The following is a 13,763-nucleotide window of genomic DNA, read 5'->3' on the forward strand; positions in this document are numbered from 1 at the left end:
TGCACATACTCTAGCTGTGCTTCGAATGTGGAGGAGCACTGAAAAGGCTTCTACGTGTTGAATGTGAATTTATTTGTGGATGCAGACTGTGGAAATGGTCCGTTTTGGATGACTGGATCGAGACTCACGCCTGTAGGTGGCAACCATACCTCATCAACAATTGAATTGTGGATGCACGCGCACGCACACACGCACACACTAGTAGACATCATATCTGGACTTTATAGTTAATGCGATTGATCCCTGTTGATTAACGACCGCTGTGTGATGTCTATGGCCAGATGGACGCGCAGGGGAAGTGGTCAAAGTTAAAGTGGTCCCCGGGCAATACACGAACACGCTCACGCCTACACACGCGCCCACCAGCTACCTACACTTTTAGCTACGCACACACACACGTGACTCTCGCATACACGCGCGCGCGGAAGATCTGTGCCTGGAGACCGTGATTTCAACGTGCTCGCTATTCAAGTCATGGACTGCAGCGAGCGGGGGAACCATTAGGAGCCGGTGGCAAAAAAAAAAAAAAAGGCTTTTTTTGCAACACACGGATGATGAAGCTGCTGCCACACCACCCGGATCGGACACACTCTCCCTGACAAGCGGAATTATTACTAATAGCTGCGCTTATGTAATCAATGCATCGGATTGCTTTGGGGGGAACATAGCATCCCGTTGATAGGAAATACTGTATGCCATATGCTCTGCGATTTTTAGAGCAGCCCATGGCAACCCATTTGTCCTGATGCGACGCGTGTGATGGTTGCAGTGGGACGGATATCCTTAATTTGATCCAATAGGCGTTCTCAGGGTTTTTTGTAGGACGCTTCTGCACCCCTTTCTGCGCTGACCTTAACAATGCTTTAAATAGGTAATTAATCGGCATGTCTGCCCACTGATTTTTAAAATTTCTTTTGAGTAAATGATCCGCGCAAAAATATCAGTTTGACTGCTAAATCCAAAAGCATTAGTCCACTTTGGTTGTATATATATTTAGTTTTTTGGTAGGATTTGATTTAGCGATCTTTCAAAGAGGAAACCACCGGTGGGAGTCAATTTTGGACTGTGACTGGTTTGGAGGGAAAGAAGGGCCTATACAGACTTGATCCCCCATCAAAAACTCTGCAGGATTTCCTCCTACTCAGTCCAGAGGAATATCTTCAAGTCCAGGGGGGTTGCTGCTGGTCCTCTGGGGGGCTTTTATCGGCACTCATTACATCCGAGGGAATGGTGGCCGCACCGCAGATCCACGCAACTCTTTCTGAATGTTTGGCATTTTTCGTAGGCGAGCATCTTGACTTGTGATCGAGAGAGACGCGGACTGCAGCAGCCTCCGATCCCTTTCACATGGAGATTTGTGCCTCGCTCGTACTGCAAATCTTGAAAACGGGGACCGGGGCCCTGCTGGCTTTTTCTTCAGCATCGATTTCATTTATTCGCGAAAATGCGTAAGTATTTATTTACCGAATTCAGTCCTATTGAGCCTATTTAGTGCGATGTGCTGCTGTTCTATATCATCATGTAGCTCGATTCCTCGCCATTTAACCCCTGATTTGTGTTTGCCTAACAGACTTCAATGTATAGAAAGACACTTTTTTAAATTTTCTGATATGTCCTTTTTTCATTTCTATAGGTAGGCTGTGATAGCTGTCGCATCCTCTTTCGTGTGTGAGTGATTGTGTGTGTTTCTGTCTGTGTGTGTGAGATATATAGACAGAGATATAGATGGAGGTAACGATGGATAGTGACAGAGAGGCGGTTGAGGAGGTGTGGGGGGGTAGCTGGTGCAACAAATTGTGTGTTTGAGCGCTTGGTTGAGACTGTATGGGTCTGTGGTAGTCCCTGTTGCCAGCAGGACATTACTGCTAGAAAAAGGCCTACGTCATATGGTAATTCAAATTCAGTTCAGGTATTCTCAGCATACACGTTTGCAGCAAAAAGAGCGCCGGATTGGCCAGGTGGGCAGGCTGGAAGGGCGCTTTGAGTGGGAATGTGGCAAAGCAAAAGCTTCAGGTCATGCTTTATTTTACAGAATCTGCTCATACACACACCTCGTGCACATTTCCCCCCCCCCCCCCTCTCTCTCTCTCTCTCTCTCTCTCTCTCTCTCTCTCTCTCTCTCTCTCTCTCTCTCTCTCTCTCTCTCTCTCTCTCTTTCTGTGGTTCTGCATGTTGACCTAGTATGTCTTCAAAACCCCAGCGAAGCCACCCATGGGTGAAACTCAGAAATGAGGTTGTCATTTCTCCCTACCACAGCCTGAGCAGGTTAACCAGAAGTACAGGGTGCATTTTAAAATGTAAACTATAAAGAGTTTTTGCTTTGGCAATACAGCCTTTTTGTGTTGAACATGTGAATAGGAGCTGTCCATCAGTGGGAGGTGCTGAACATGCCTTGATGCTGAAAATACTTGTGTGTTGGCTGAAATGGGTAGAGGGAGCTGCATATGGAGCATACATCATCATCATTGCTTGAGCTGCTGGAGCCAAAAGCATTCCACTTAAAACCTGAGTTGGTTCATCCTCAAGCGTTCACTTTCATATGCACATCTGGAGGTTTTACAACCTGCCTGTAAAATGAAGGACACAGTTGGAGTGTTTAAGAGTGTCATTTAGGGTTGGTTACCACAATATTTTCATGCATATATAAGCATATTACCCATTATGTTTCACCTATAGCCTGCTTGATTGGGTTGTGAGTTTGACGATTGAATGGTGAATTGAATCCTCTTAAATAGAGGCATTTCAGCAAAGAGTAGGAAAAGATTAGTGCCAGTAACGCATCAGAACATTTATTCCACAGTATCTGTGAGTTCTTTAAATTCTGAAAACTCTGAGAAAACTGGTAAGTTGAGGTATATAAATGTCTTAAATCATGTTATTCGTGGTGTTCGCACCAACATGTGATATACATACAAAAATCACTGCTTCTTAACAATTAATTTTCTGCTTCTAAATTTAGATTTAAAGTTACATTGTAAATTGCCATTAAAGTCAATTCCAGATCTGGATTATTTCTGTGCACCGTAATACGCTGGTAACTGCTAAAATTAAGGCCACACCCACCCATCAGTATCCCAAAAGGGTATTAGGTCAACATGAGCCACCTGAGCTGCTACACTGAGCTTAGAGATTCTAAAAGAAAAACCTGAAGCATGTTGGAAGAATGTTTCACGAGAAGTTCCACCCTTTGAATTTTAACGGTGGTCAGAAATATTGTTTGTAGAATAAGTGTGGTGCCCTGCTTGGTTGAGAACTGGTGACCATTACTGCCAGGGTGGTGAACACGATTTCCATGCTCATCAAACAACTCAGGGACTCGTCATGGCCTGTGGATTTGGGTTTGTCACCTTGTAATATTCCTCAGTCATCAGGACAGCAAAGCATAATAAATGTTATCAGCCTGACAGGCATTTACCTGCCTGCTACCAAATGGATGTAAACCATGCCATGGCCACTCACCAGAACAGCTCTGACAGAAGCCTTAACTGTGGGAAATAAGCACTTGGGCGAATAGATTTATTTTCATGCATGACACACATGTAGTCAACCACTGGTTCAAAACATTGTGAACGGTGACTCATCTACCCAATCCGAGGATATTTCTTTCCTTCTCAGTAAACCATTGCTTTTGTTGTTGCTCTACCTGCTGCGCAAAATAGGTAATTTACGTATAATAAGGGCTTTAAGCTATGCAGTTCCACTGTAATATTGCTCCCTAAATGTCTTGTGACAAGCTGCCTTCTTACACCTCAGACCGATATTTGTAGGGAGTTGATTTATAGTGTCTGTTTTTGTTTTTTTTGCATCTAAAAATAATGCACAAACATCACAGGCGAGGACTATGTGCGCCTGTTCTTCCCAGGTGGTTATGTCGTTTCAACATATTTCATGCCATCATCACCTAAGCCACATTTTCCAATTGTGAAACATCATTAAGTCAAACAATGCACTTCACAGAAGCTCCAGCAAAATATACTTCAACAATCAGCCCTCTATAAAAGCCACAGATTTTTTCTTTGAGCCACAAGAGCCCAAAAATAATGAGCATCTGGGTCTGCCTAGGGTTTTTACAAACAACCATAAGCCTGATGGGATGTTAATCACTGAGTAATTTTGAGGACCAATCACACACCTGCGTGGAATAAACGGCATATTTTAGATGCCAAATGACCTGTCAGTCAAATTAGGATTTATAATTAATTTCCAAAACTCATTACGATTCATTACAATTACAATTAGTTGATAAATGATTAATGGACAAAACAATCCCAAATATTATCTGGTTCCAACATCTGAATTGTGAGGATTAAAATATTTGTCTTTTGTCTAGTGAATGACCGGCCTGAACCCCTCTTGGTATAATTATGGTGTCTGTTAATATACTATACCCTTTCTTCGAGGAACTGGGGAAGATTAATGCCCATTTTTGTAAGCCTTGGGGTTTGATATGTCAACAGCAAAAATGCTGATTCATTTTCAAATGACTATCCTCTCCATTGCACTTATAATTTTGCCAATTGATAGGGGCAGTCAGTGTTTTTGAGGGATATGCTTTATTATCCGGGGCCACTGCTGTGTTGTTTCTTCAATTTATATTGTCGTCTGGGCCTCCTGCATACTTCTCTGTGTGATATGAGGATTGGTGTTGGGAGAGGCGATAAATTATGACTGAGGTTCTGTCTGGATAAAGTGAAAAAGAGCACCGTCCCTCCAGGTCTGTGCTTGTTATCTTAACTAATACATAATGATTATTTCTGTATGTTTATGTACAGTACTGTATTTCTCTGCATGACATACATAAGGGAGTGGGATGCAGCTAGAGATAAGACTGACTTCCACTGACTTCCAGCCGGCTCCATTTTGATAGATAGTGTTCTGTATCTTTCCAGTGGTACCACCACAAAAACATGTGTTTGTGTCGAGTCAAGAGACAGGCCGATCTGACCGTGTTGAACTGCTCGGGTGTGAAAGAGTCCAATGCATGCCAGGCTGGAGAGACTTAGTATTCACTGTAGCAGCTTAAGTTATGCCTTTGTGCACCAGAAAGGGGATTATTCAGAGAATCCTGCTCTGTGTCATTCACCAGTCTGCATTTCTAAATCAAAGCATATTGATGTGGTGATGTATGAAGAGGCTGTATCTGTGTGCCCTTATGGACCCACTACAGTTGATCACCGCTAAGTGTGTCTTATGAAGAGTGACAGTGTTGATGCCTGCAAAATATCACAACTTATGGCGCAAATGTCATTATGACACGTTCACTGTTTTGACTGCAGCCGTTGGTGCCTTATTTCACCATCTGTGCTGTGTACTATGTGTCTGTTGTGGCCTGCAGCAGCAACCAGCCATCAACTCCAGTGAGAGCCTCTGAAAGAAAGAGTATGCTCACGCTACCATGTTTCTGCCTCTTCAGCAACCAGCCACTTTCTGCAAATGCCATAATACCCTTTAGAGTTTGCTACACACTTCTTTCTGTGATTATAGGTATGGTGATGCTGTGATGTGAGGCACAGCTGAGTACAGCCTATGTTATTGCTCTCAAGAATGCATAATCACAGTAAACAATGTCCTAAAGGCAATTTTGGCTTTTATACAATAGTTATACTGCTCTTTAGTGTTACTTAAATAAAAAATGTGTAGTATAAATAAAATAAAATCACATCACTACAGCTGATACCGCTTACAGGGAAGCACAGAAGGCTGTGCTTCATGGGAATTATTCCTGGGAATACGTAGGGCTGTGTTTAATTTGGGATCTGATTCCTACTTGATAAAACAATCTTATTAGTTATGTTCAGAGTCAAACTAATCTCTCATTTAATCTTTTATGTCCTCTCTATTTTATTAGCAAAAACTGTGGAAATATCCAGGAAAGGTAATCATCAATTCAGCTTACCCTTTAGCTAAATAGAGAAATATCTCAGTAGCCATGGTATTGATTTGAAGGTCAACAGATCATTCAGGTTAAAGGTGGGCTACAAATTTTATATTTCAGAGTAAAGCAGGTTCTTACCACCAGTTCAAATATATTGACTGGAATGCAGTAGAAACAATGGCCGTGTGACCCCGTCATCTAAGAGTTTAATGTCTAGACGTCTTTTGATCTGCGAAACAACACTTGGATGAAATCTATGGGAAAACTTGAGTTTTATTTGTATCCTTTTGATATTTATATTTTTTAATATATATTAGACACTTTGGTTACTAAAACTTACTCACAATAAACCTAAAAAGGGTTTGAAAAGGATTCTGATTTCAAAAATTCTTTTGAATCCCAACTTGAGGAATGTACAGTTAACTAAGCCTTGTTCAGCTAAGTGCCTGACATGCAATGGTTAAAGGAAATGTTAATTAGACTGAAATGTTTATGTATGTCTCGTCTGAGGCCAGTTACTAGCTGAGACAAATAAGAAACTGACAGTGAAATCTTAAACTTATGTTTTTGAATATCTTCCAGTGTAGGCTGGACATGTTGTTCTTGTTCCTTCGTGGAGGACTGCAGCTTCATTTCAAAACTGGAGCGAGTGAGTCGTATAAATGCCGTCCATTTAGTAAATAAATATTTAACTATTAGGGAAGTATTCCTTCACTTACTGTGATAGAAAATGTATGTGTATTCTCAAGCTAACGTGGTCACGATGACAACGCACATGCTGATGTTCAGCAGGTACACTGCTCACCATGTTCGTTTTTAATGCGTTAGCATGGTTACCGGAATCAGAATCCTGTTTATAGCCAAGTAGGTTTTCAAGCAATTTGCATTGTATTGGTGCACAACATAAATATGTTAAGAGAACATTACATTTACAATTACAGCAAGTATTGCGAAAATCAAGAAACACAATTATAGAAGGAAATTACAAAACATATTGAGAAAATATGTACAATTAAAATGAAAGAGGTGTCCAGTTTTTAGAAGAGGTAGGACAATAGAAAGGTCAGAGGAATGTGCAAAGGTCCACAGTTATAATTATACAACTATAAAAAGAATATGCACAATTCAACTCATCGTGCTAATGAGAGACACACAGAGGGCAGAGGAAAGAGACTCAAATCTTTACACTGCAAAGACTGCAGCCATCTCATATGTGCAACGATGAATCTATGTTGTAAGCCACCCACCAACAAGTTTGCACATCAACTGCTTATGCTTGAAAATACAACTACACAGCAGAGTCCAACCCACACCAGAGAGAGCCATATGAGTACTCTGCCATTTGATGCGTCAAGTTCAAACCTAGTGTAGGTGAAAGCAAGCCCTTGGAAGAGCTTTGCCTCAAAGCCCTAGCAAATCTCATTGTCTGCTTATCGGCCTCACATTTACTCCGCCTTACTGAGATATTCCCTTAGAGAATTAGGGATAATAGCTGAAGTGATGACTGTCGTGATGAGTCTCTATCTCTCTCATGTTCAATGCCCCCTCTTTCTGTCTCCCTCTCTCTAACTTTACCCTATTTATCCATTTCCCCACATATTAATATACATTTTATCTCCTGCCAGTTCATTTGGCTCAGATGTCTTTGATGAGGATATCTTAACATTACTTAGAGCCACGCATGCATAGAAATTCATGTTGCAACTCACTAGGAACAGAAGAGTGATGATACAATAAAGGCAGTTACCAAATCAGTGTGAGAATGAAAATAAAAATATGTAGTGCATTAATGCTTTGGCAAACAGCATAGATTCTAGTTGCTGGAATACATTAGATTGGCTTAATTGGCAAAGATGAAACCCCAGTTACTGGCGCCAAGTCAAACACTACTAAACCGAGAAGGGAATCTTGTAAGGCTGACAAGATTGCCTCTTTAGTGTGTGGCTCAGAGTCGCCTCTGCTACAATTTTTCCCCTTTTATGACAACACTTTTCTTCAACCAGTGTATTCTGGGCTTGAACAAGGCTGTTCGAACATCTTGTTCCCTTGTTGCCATGTATTATACATTATTGTTGAACCTCATTGTTTGCCACATGAGCATTTTGTACTTCAAATTCAAAGGAAATAAATGGGAGAAGCTCTTACGATGCTATTCTCTCCGTCTTGTATCCTCAATAACACTAAGTCCATTTCATTTGTTGTGAAATGCATTAAGCCTGGGCTAAGTATCCAATGCAGCTGGAGTACTTAAGGACACTTGCAACACAATTTCATGTTTTGCTCATTCCCTGCATCTTGGAGGATAACTGTTTTATACCACCGGAGATAGGAGTGTCATTGTCACAGATTTTCAGTTCCAATCAGAGTCTCTGCCCATACCATGTTTTATCCATCAGTTATCAAACCTTTAAAACAGTGTATGGATCAGCTGATCTTCTGGATCAGGATCATAAAGGACCTAACTATGCACAAAAACAACTATTCAATATGTTTGCCATTAAAACATTTTAAATCCAAATTCTGTCTCAATACTAACTAAGACATACACATTGCAGGTTAAACATATGCCATACATTAGAAAATAATATATTATTAGTAGCACAATGGAAATACAGGATGATACATCTGTAGGTTATCCAGACTAAGGGGAAAATTGTTTCTGGAAAGACACGTTGATATTGAGGTTTTTTATTTTCTAACTTCAAAGAAAATTCCATTAATCTCCATTTTATTGGGTGGCTGCAGAAATCACACAGACATCTCCGAACCTCAGCACATAATGGTTGTCTAAAATCATGTTCATGGCTCAATTACATTTGGGTTAAGCGGAAAAGACATATCAATGATTACAATTGTTTTATATTTTTTAAGTCTGAAGTACCAAAGGTTCACTCGTACCTGCTTCTCCAATGTGTTTATATCATTTTAAATATGCACATATGTTTAAGACATAACCATTATCCCTATATTTATTATGTAATTAAACAGAACAATTAATTAATTCATCAAGACATTAATCAGGAGTTTAATCAATAATGAAAGTAATCATTGGACACAGTCGTTTTTAAGCTCTTCTATCATCAAAAGTCGCTCTCACTAAATTATCTGTCTCACTTGAAGCTAAATAAGCATTTTGCTTTCCATTGTAATGTCTTTGAGAATACACAGCTGAAGCTACATTTTGCAAGCTTGTCTAACTAGCACCTGCTGCTTGGACTTTAATTATCCAGGCAGGGAATACGGACACAAACTGAGGGGGAGTCCCAAGTCTTTATCTCATTCACACCTTGGTAATGAAATGACTAACAATATGGGCCAGTTAATAATATGAGAGACAGTAGCACTGCTTGACTAACCTACCTACCACTTGTGGTGCAGGGTTTTTAATTAGCAGGCCCTGACATCTGATTGGATAAACACGCACACCTGTGCTGGATACAGAAATATGTTTGTGTGTCCAGTCAGGCTACAGAATCAGCCTTTTATTCACTTTTCTTTCCTCACTGACAGGGAATGAACAAGAGTGCAAGGCACGTCAGACAAAGTACGGTGTCATTATGCCTGACACTAAGAATAAAACCTGACCTTGCTTTTTGGTGAACATTTTTAAATGTCAACTTTTCAGGCACTGAAAAGAAAATAACCTAGTTTTTAGCATGATGTCCATCTATTGTTGCGTTCATATAATGGGTTTGAAAGAGTTTATCTCAACCCAAAGAGCCTCCATGGATACATTGTAGTGATTTTGATGATTTGATCACTAGAATAAGAGTCCACAGCCGTGCTAGCAGCTCTGTGAGGCTGTACGTAGAGGCACAGTGGTGCTTTGTGTTTAATGCTCAGCATATTGCTGACGTTGATGCTATGCTAAACTTTTTATTTTACCGTGTTAACATGCTAACTTTTGCTAATTAGCACTAAACACAAAGTACTTCTTAGGCGTATCGCTAGATGGAAAAAGCAGTCATTATAATTCATCGTGGGACGAACATGGTTGTCTAATAGTTGTCTAGACATTTCACTCAAAACCACAAATGCCGATCTTGTAAACATTGTTCACTTCCCTTTAGCTTTTTGTGGTTTGATGCATAGTGCTAATTAGGGACCCAGTTTATATGTGCAACACGATGAATCTAGATTGTAAGCCACCCACCAACAATTTGCACAGCACCTGCTTATGTTGCTTCCAAACACAAATACACAGCAGAGTCCAACCTACACCAGAGAGAGCCATATGAGTATTCTGCCATTTGATGTGTCAAGTTTAAACCTAGTGTTGGTGAAAGCAAGCCCTTTGAAGAGCATTGCCTCAAACGTTTAATGCACTGAAGAGAAAAGAGCTTAGTTTTCAGCTTGACGGCCATGTATTGTTATTTTAATATACTGGGTTTGACTAAATGCTTTTGTAAGGGAAAGAGTTTTTACCAACCCAAAGTGGAGCATGTACCTTCTCAAATGAAATAAAACATCCTCAATATTTAACATGATGTTCTCATAATACATTCTCATTAGAGCATAGCACAACCAGGGCTGTAACTAACAATTATCTTTATTATCAACGACTTTGTTGATCATTAGATACAATTGGTCAAATTCTTTGCCCAGAGTGATGTCTTCAAATTGTTTGATTTGTCTAACTCACAGTCTAAAATCCTAAGATATTCAGTCATATGAGACAAGTCAACCATAACATTTCTCAAATTTAAGAAGCTGAAAGTGTTTTTGCTTCATTTTTATTTTTTTATTAATAATCAAAAGTTGTCTGTAAATTTCCTGTCAGTTGAGTAATTGTTTCACCTGTAATCGAAACAATGATTCAATCATCGACCAACAGAGAATGTACAACCCAGCTCTAATGCTAAGCGTGCTCTGGTTTCTGCTTGTTAACTGTCAGTATTTTATCATTTTCATCGTCATACATATTGTACACAGAATATTTGGGTCACGATTCTCTGATTTTTTTTTAAACTGAATCATTGATCAGTTTATCACAAAAACAGTCAACAGATGTCTCAATTCACTAAAACTACTTGAACCGGACAAGCACCAACATATCTGTTCACTTGTGTGTCCACCAGCATGCCCCGGTCGTGTTCTATCATTCTTTGGTAGTGATGATACATGGACTCTGTATCATGAGTCATTTACCAAAGTGTAGAGCAGCTAGGCTAAGGGGCATATGGCCATGCTGGAGCAGAGCCATGCGGCTTAAGGCGGGGTAAACTGATGGGCAGAGATTGTTGGTGCATTAGCTGTTCGGCTCCGCATCGTGCTTCACTGTTGCTTCTACAGTGAGCACACTGTTTATCCAACAGCGGTAAATAAAACATTACACAACATTTCTTTTCTCCATGCGAGACAAAGTTGGTGTTCTAGGGAATTAGGGCTGTCACATTGTAAATACCGTTTGTCTGTGCATGAAGATGAGAGAGACTGAAAAAGAGAAGCAGAAGGAGAACGCTTGTGATGTACTAAAATGTCCTTGGCGACGAAAGACGCTGTATTCACACATTATTCACGGACAGTTTGCACCAACACTGACACTCTGCTAAGGCTATGATCGGCTGTGGTTGGCTAAATGCACTAGAAGAAATGCTGCCGCAGAGCTAGAGAGCCAACAACGGACTGTGTGTGTGTCGACTGTTGATTATCGGGAGAGCCTGTGGTTCCATCTATTTCATATTCATGAGCCAAATGGTTCATGTTGTATTATTCATGAACAAATTAGACGTTCAAAACACCAGTGTGAGCAAGGCGGTATACAGAATGCATAGGGACTCATAAACCTGACTTTCAACACTTTTCCTGGACCGATGCACACAAATCTTGTTTCTTTCCATCTCTGATGCTGACGCCGGGGTCCCTGTTGAAAACAGCTACGGAAGCTTAATATACTTTGGTACACAATTCTGTGATGCTGTACTTACAGCAGTTTTCACCATCTACAAGCAGTGGTGAAGCGAAGGACAGACTTGGATTAAAAAAAAAGGATTCCATTCTGTTTACTGTATGAGAGGTTGAGAGGCGACCGGCTTGTAAGAGACCGGCTTTGTTCTGCCTCTCTGATCAGCTGGCTTGCTAGCAGTCAGGACGGAGCAACAGAAGTGTGTCCAATCAAGCTGAGCCCTGTTTTAAAAGGCCCTGCAGTCCTTGGGCAGAGGCTGCATTTATGACCCAAAATTGTGGAGACAAGCCTGGCTCTCTTCCAAGCCCTCAAGCTCATATTATTTTGTTTGAGCATATCCAGGGAAAGTGAAGCACTGCAAGGAGGCCCCATGAGACACCTGTACATGTGTAACTGACTGTGTATGCGAGAGAGAGAGTGTGTGTGTGTGTGTGTGTGTGTGTGTGTGTGTGTGTGTGTGTGTGTGTGTGTGTGTGTGTGTGTGTGTGTGTAAACATTGTAAGAAAACCTTGTTAACCTTCAAACCTGCCATGATTTTGTTTTTTTCAGGGCGATAACAATCACAACCATATTAGATGTACTGTGTATGCACAGCTGAAGACATATATATCAGGTCAATGGAGAGAAGAAAAAACACCCACACACACACTAAACAGACTACCAACAGAATACTGTCACTGTCAAATTTAATTTAAAAGCACTTCATTTACATTACCCAAATGGGAATAAATTTATTTTTTTGTGATTACAATGTGGTCGGTCAATTACTGTAATGGTGTGGATTTATAGCACATTAGGTGATCAGAGTGCTTTACAGCACAGTGGGTCTTATGTATTCTAGAGTTGATCCATAAACTGAAGGTCACAATCACAATTCAATGACTTTGTGAACCTGAAATCTATTTCAACAAAGGCTTTGTCTTAAATTGACTGCAAATTAAATAGTTCAGGTATGGTTACTGACTATTCCTGGTAAGTGTCGTAACTTAATATTTGGTAATGGCCTTTGGAAATGATGCGATGAAGGTACTTAATATAAATTCATACTTCAAGTACTAATTTTACTTCTCACAAAATGAATCATCCATCTTTTCAATTCTTCAAGAATCTCCTTCTCTAACAAACCATGCAGGAAGTAATTGCACCAATGCAATTATTAACAGGATTGTCAGCTTGATGCAGACTTCAGTCAGCCGCCTCCGCTGCTTGTGTGTTTTGTGTTGTTCCACTGAAGTGGTTTGTTTACCTCAGAGTGGATCCATGCCAGCATGGCCCACAATTGTGCCTTACTCATGGTGATCGATAGGCATTAGCTGGAGACAAGTGTTTTGTCAAGTGGGTTGTTTCACTGAATGATTGGCAGCTCTCGGCTCCACTCAGACGTGGACATTAAAACTTCCTACACCTGACTGAGAAAACGCACTTCTCAAAATGAATGAAACCATGCCACTCACTAGGCTCTCATTGCTCTGTGCTTATGATTTTCAAATGAAAACATAAAACAAAAACATTGCAGCTGTTCTGGAGCTCTGATATGATCCATCAAAATCTGTTTCTGGATCAGTCTGAGGTGGATAAAAGGCCCCTCTGTCACCTCACAGCAACACGGTTCTGGGATCAAACCAAAGGCACTAACTCTGAACTGCAGGTTGCCTCATAAAACTGGTTCTTTACTGGCCACTGCTCTTATATAGTTAAGATAATTAAAAGAAGAAATCTCACCACTGAGATTTGTAAAGTTTAACTTTACTGTAAAATATTTGTCAACTGGAGTTTGGGACCTTCAAGAGTAGAGTTTGATACATTTTATTGAATCTGAATCCACATCTCGTGGCGACAACCTGCAAATAAGATGCTGCAGCAGAACGCATTACATGTTTATTACATATGCATTTGACATGTTGATACAACAAACTTACTTTATTGTTCTGAAAGTCCTGATTTATAGCAAAACATAATAAGTATAAAATATTGATGTTATGT

At 40.3% G+C, this 13,763-nt stretch overlaps 1 protein-coding gene across 1 annotated transcript in view; it reads left to right on the forward strand.

Moving 5' to 3' along the window:
- Positions 1 to 555: 555 nt before the first annotated feature.
- Positions 556 to 13,763, forward strand: part of lrrc4cb (leucine rich repeat containing 4C, genome duplicate b) — a 42,120-nt gene continuing 28,912 nt past the window's right edge. The window contains exon 1 of the mRNA XM_029428467.1: positions 556 to 1,448. The gene's annotated coding sequence lies outside the window, so the exon portion shown is untranslated. The remainder of the gene's footprint in view (positions 1,449 to 13,763) is intronic.

The sequence above is a fragment of the Cottoperca gobio genome, chromosome 3 (assembly GCF_900634415.1).
Source record: "Cottoperca gobio chromosome 3, fCotGob3.1, whole genome shotgun sequence".
In the NCBI taxonomy this organism is placed as follows: Eukaryota; Metazoa; Chordata; class Actinopteri; order Perciformes; family Bovichtidae; genus Cottoperca; species Cottoperca gobio.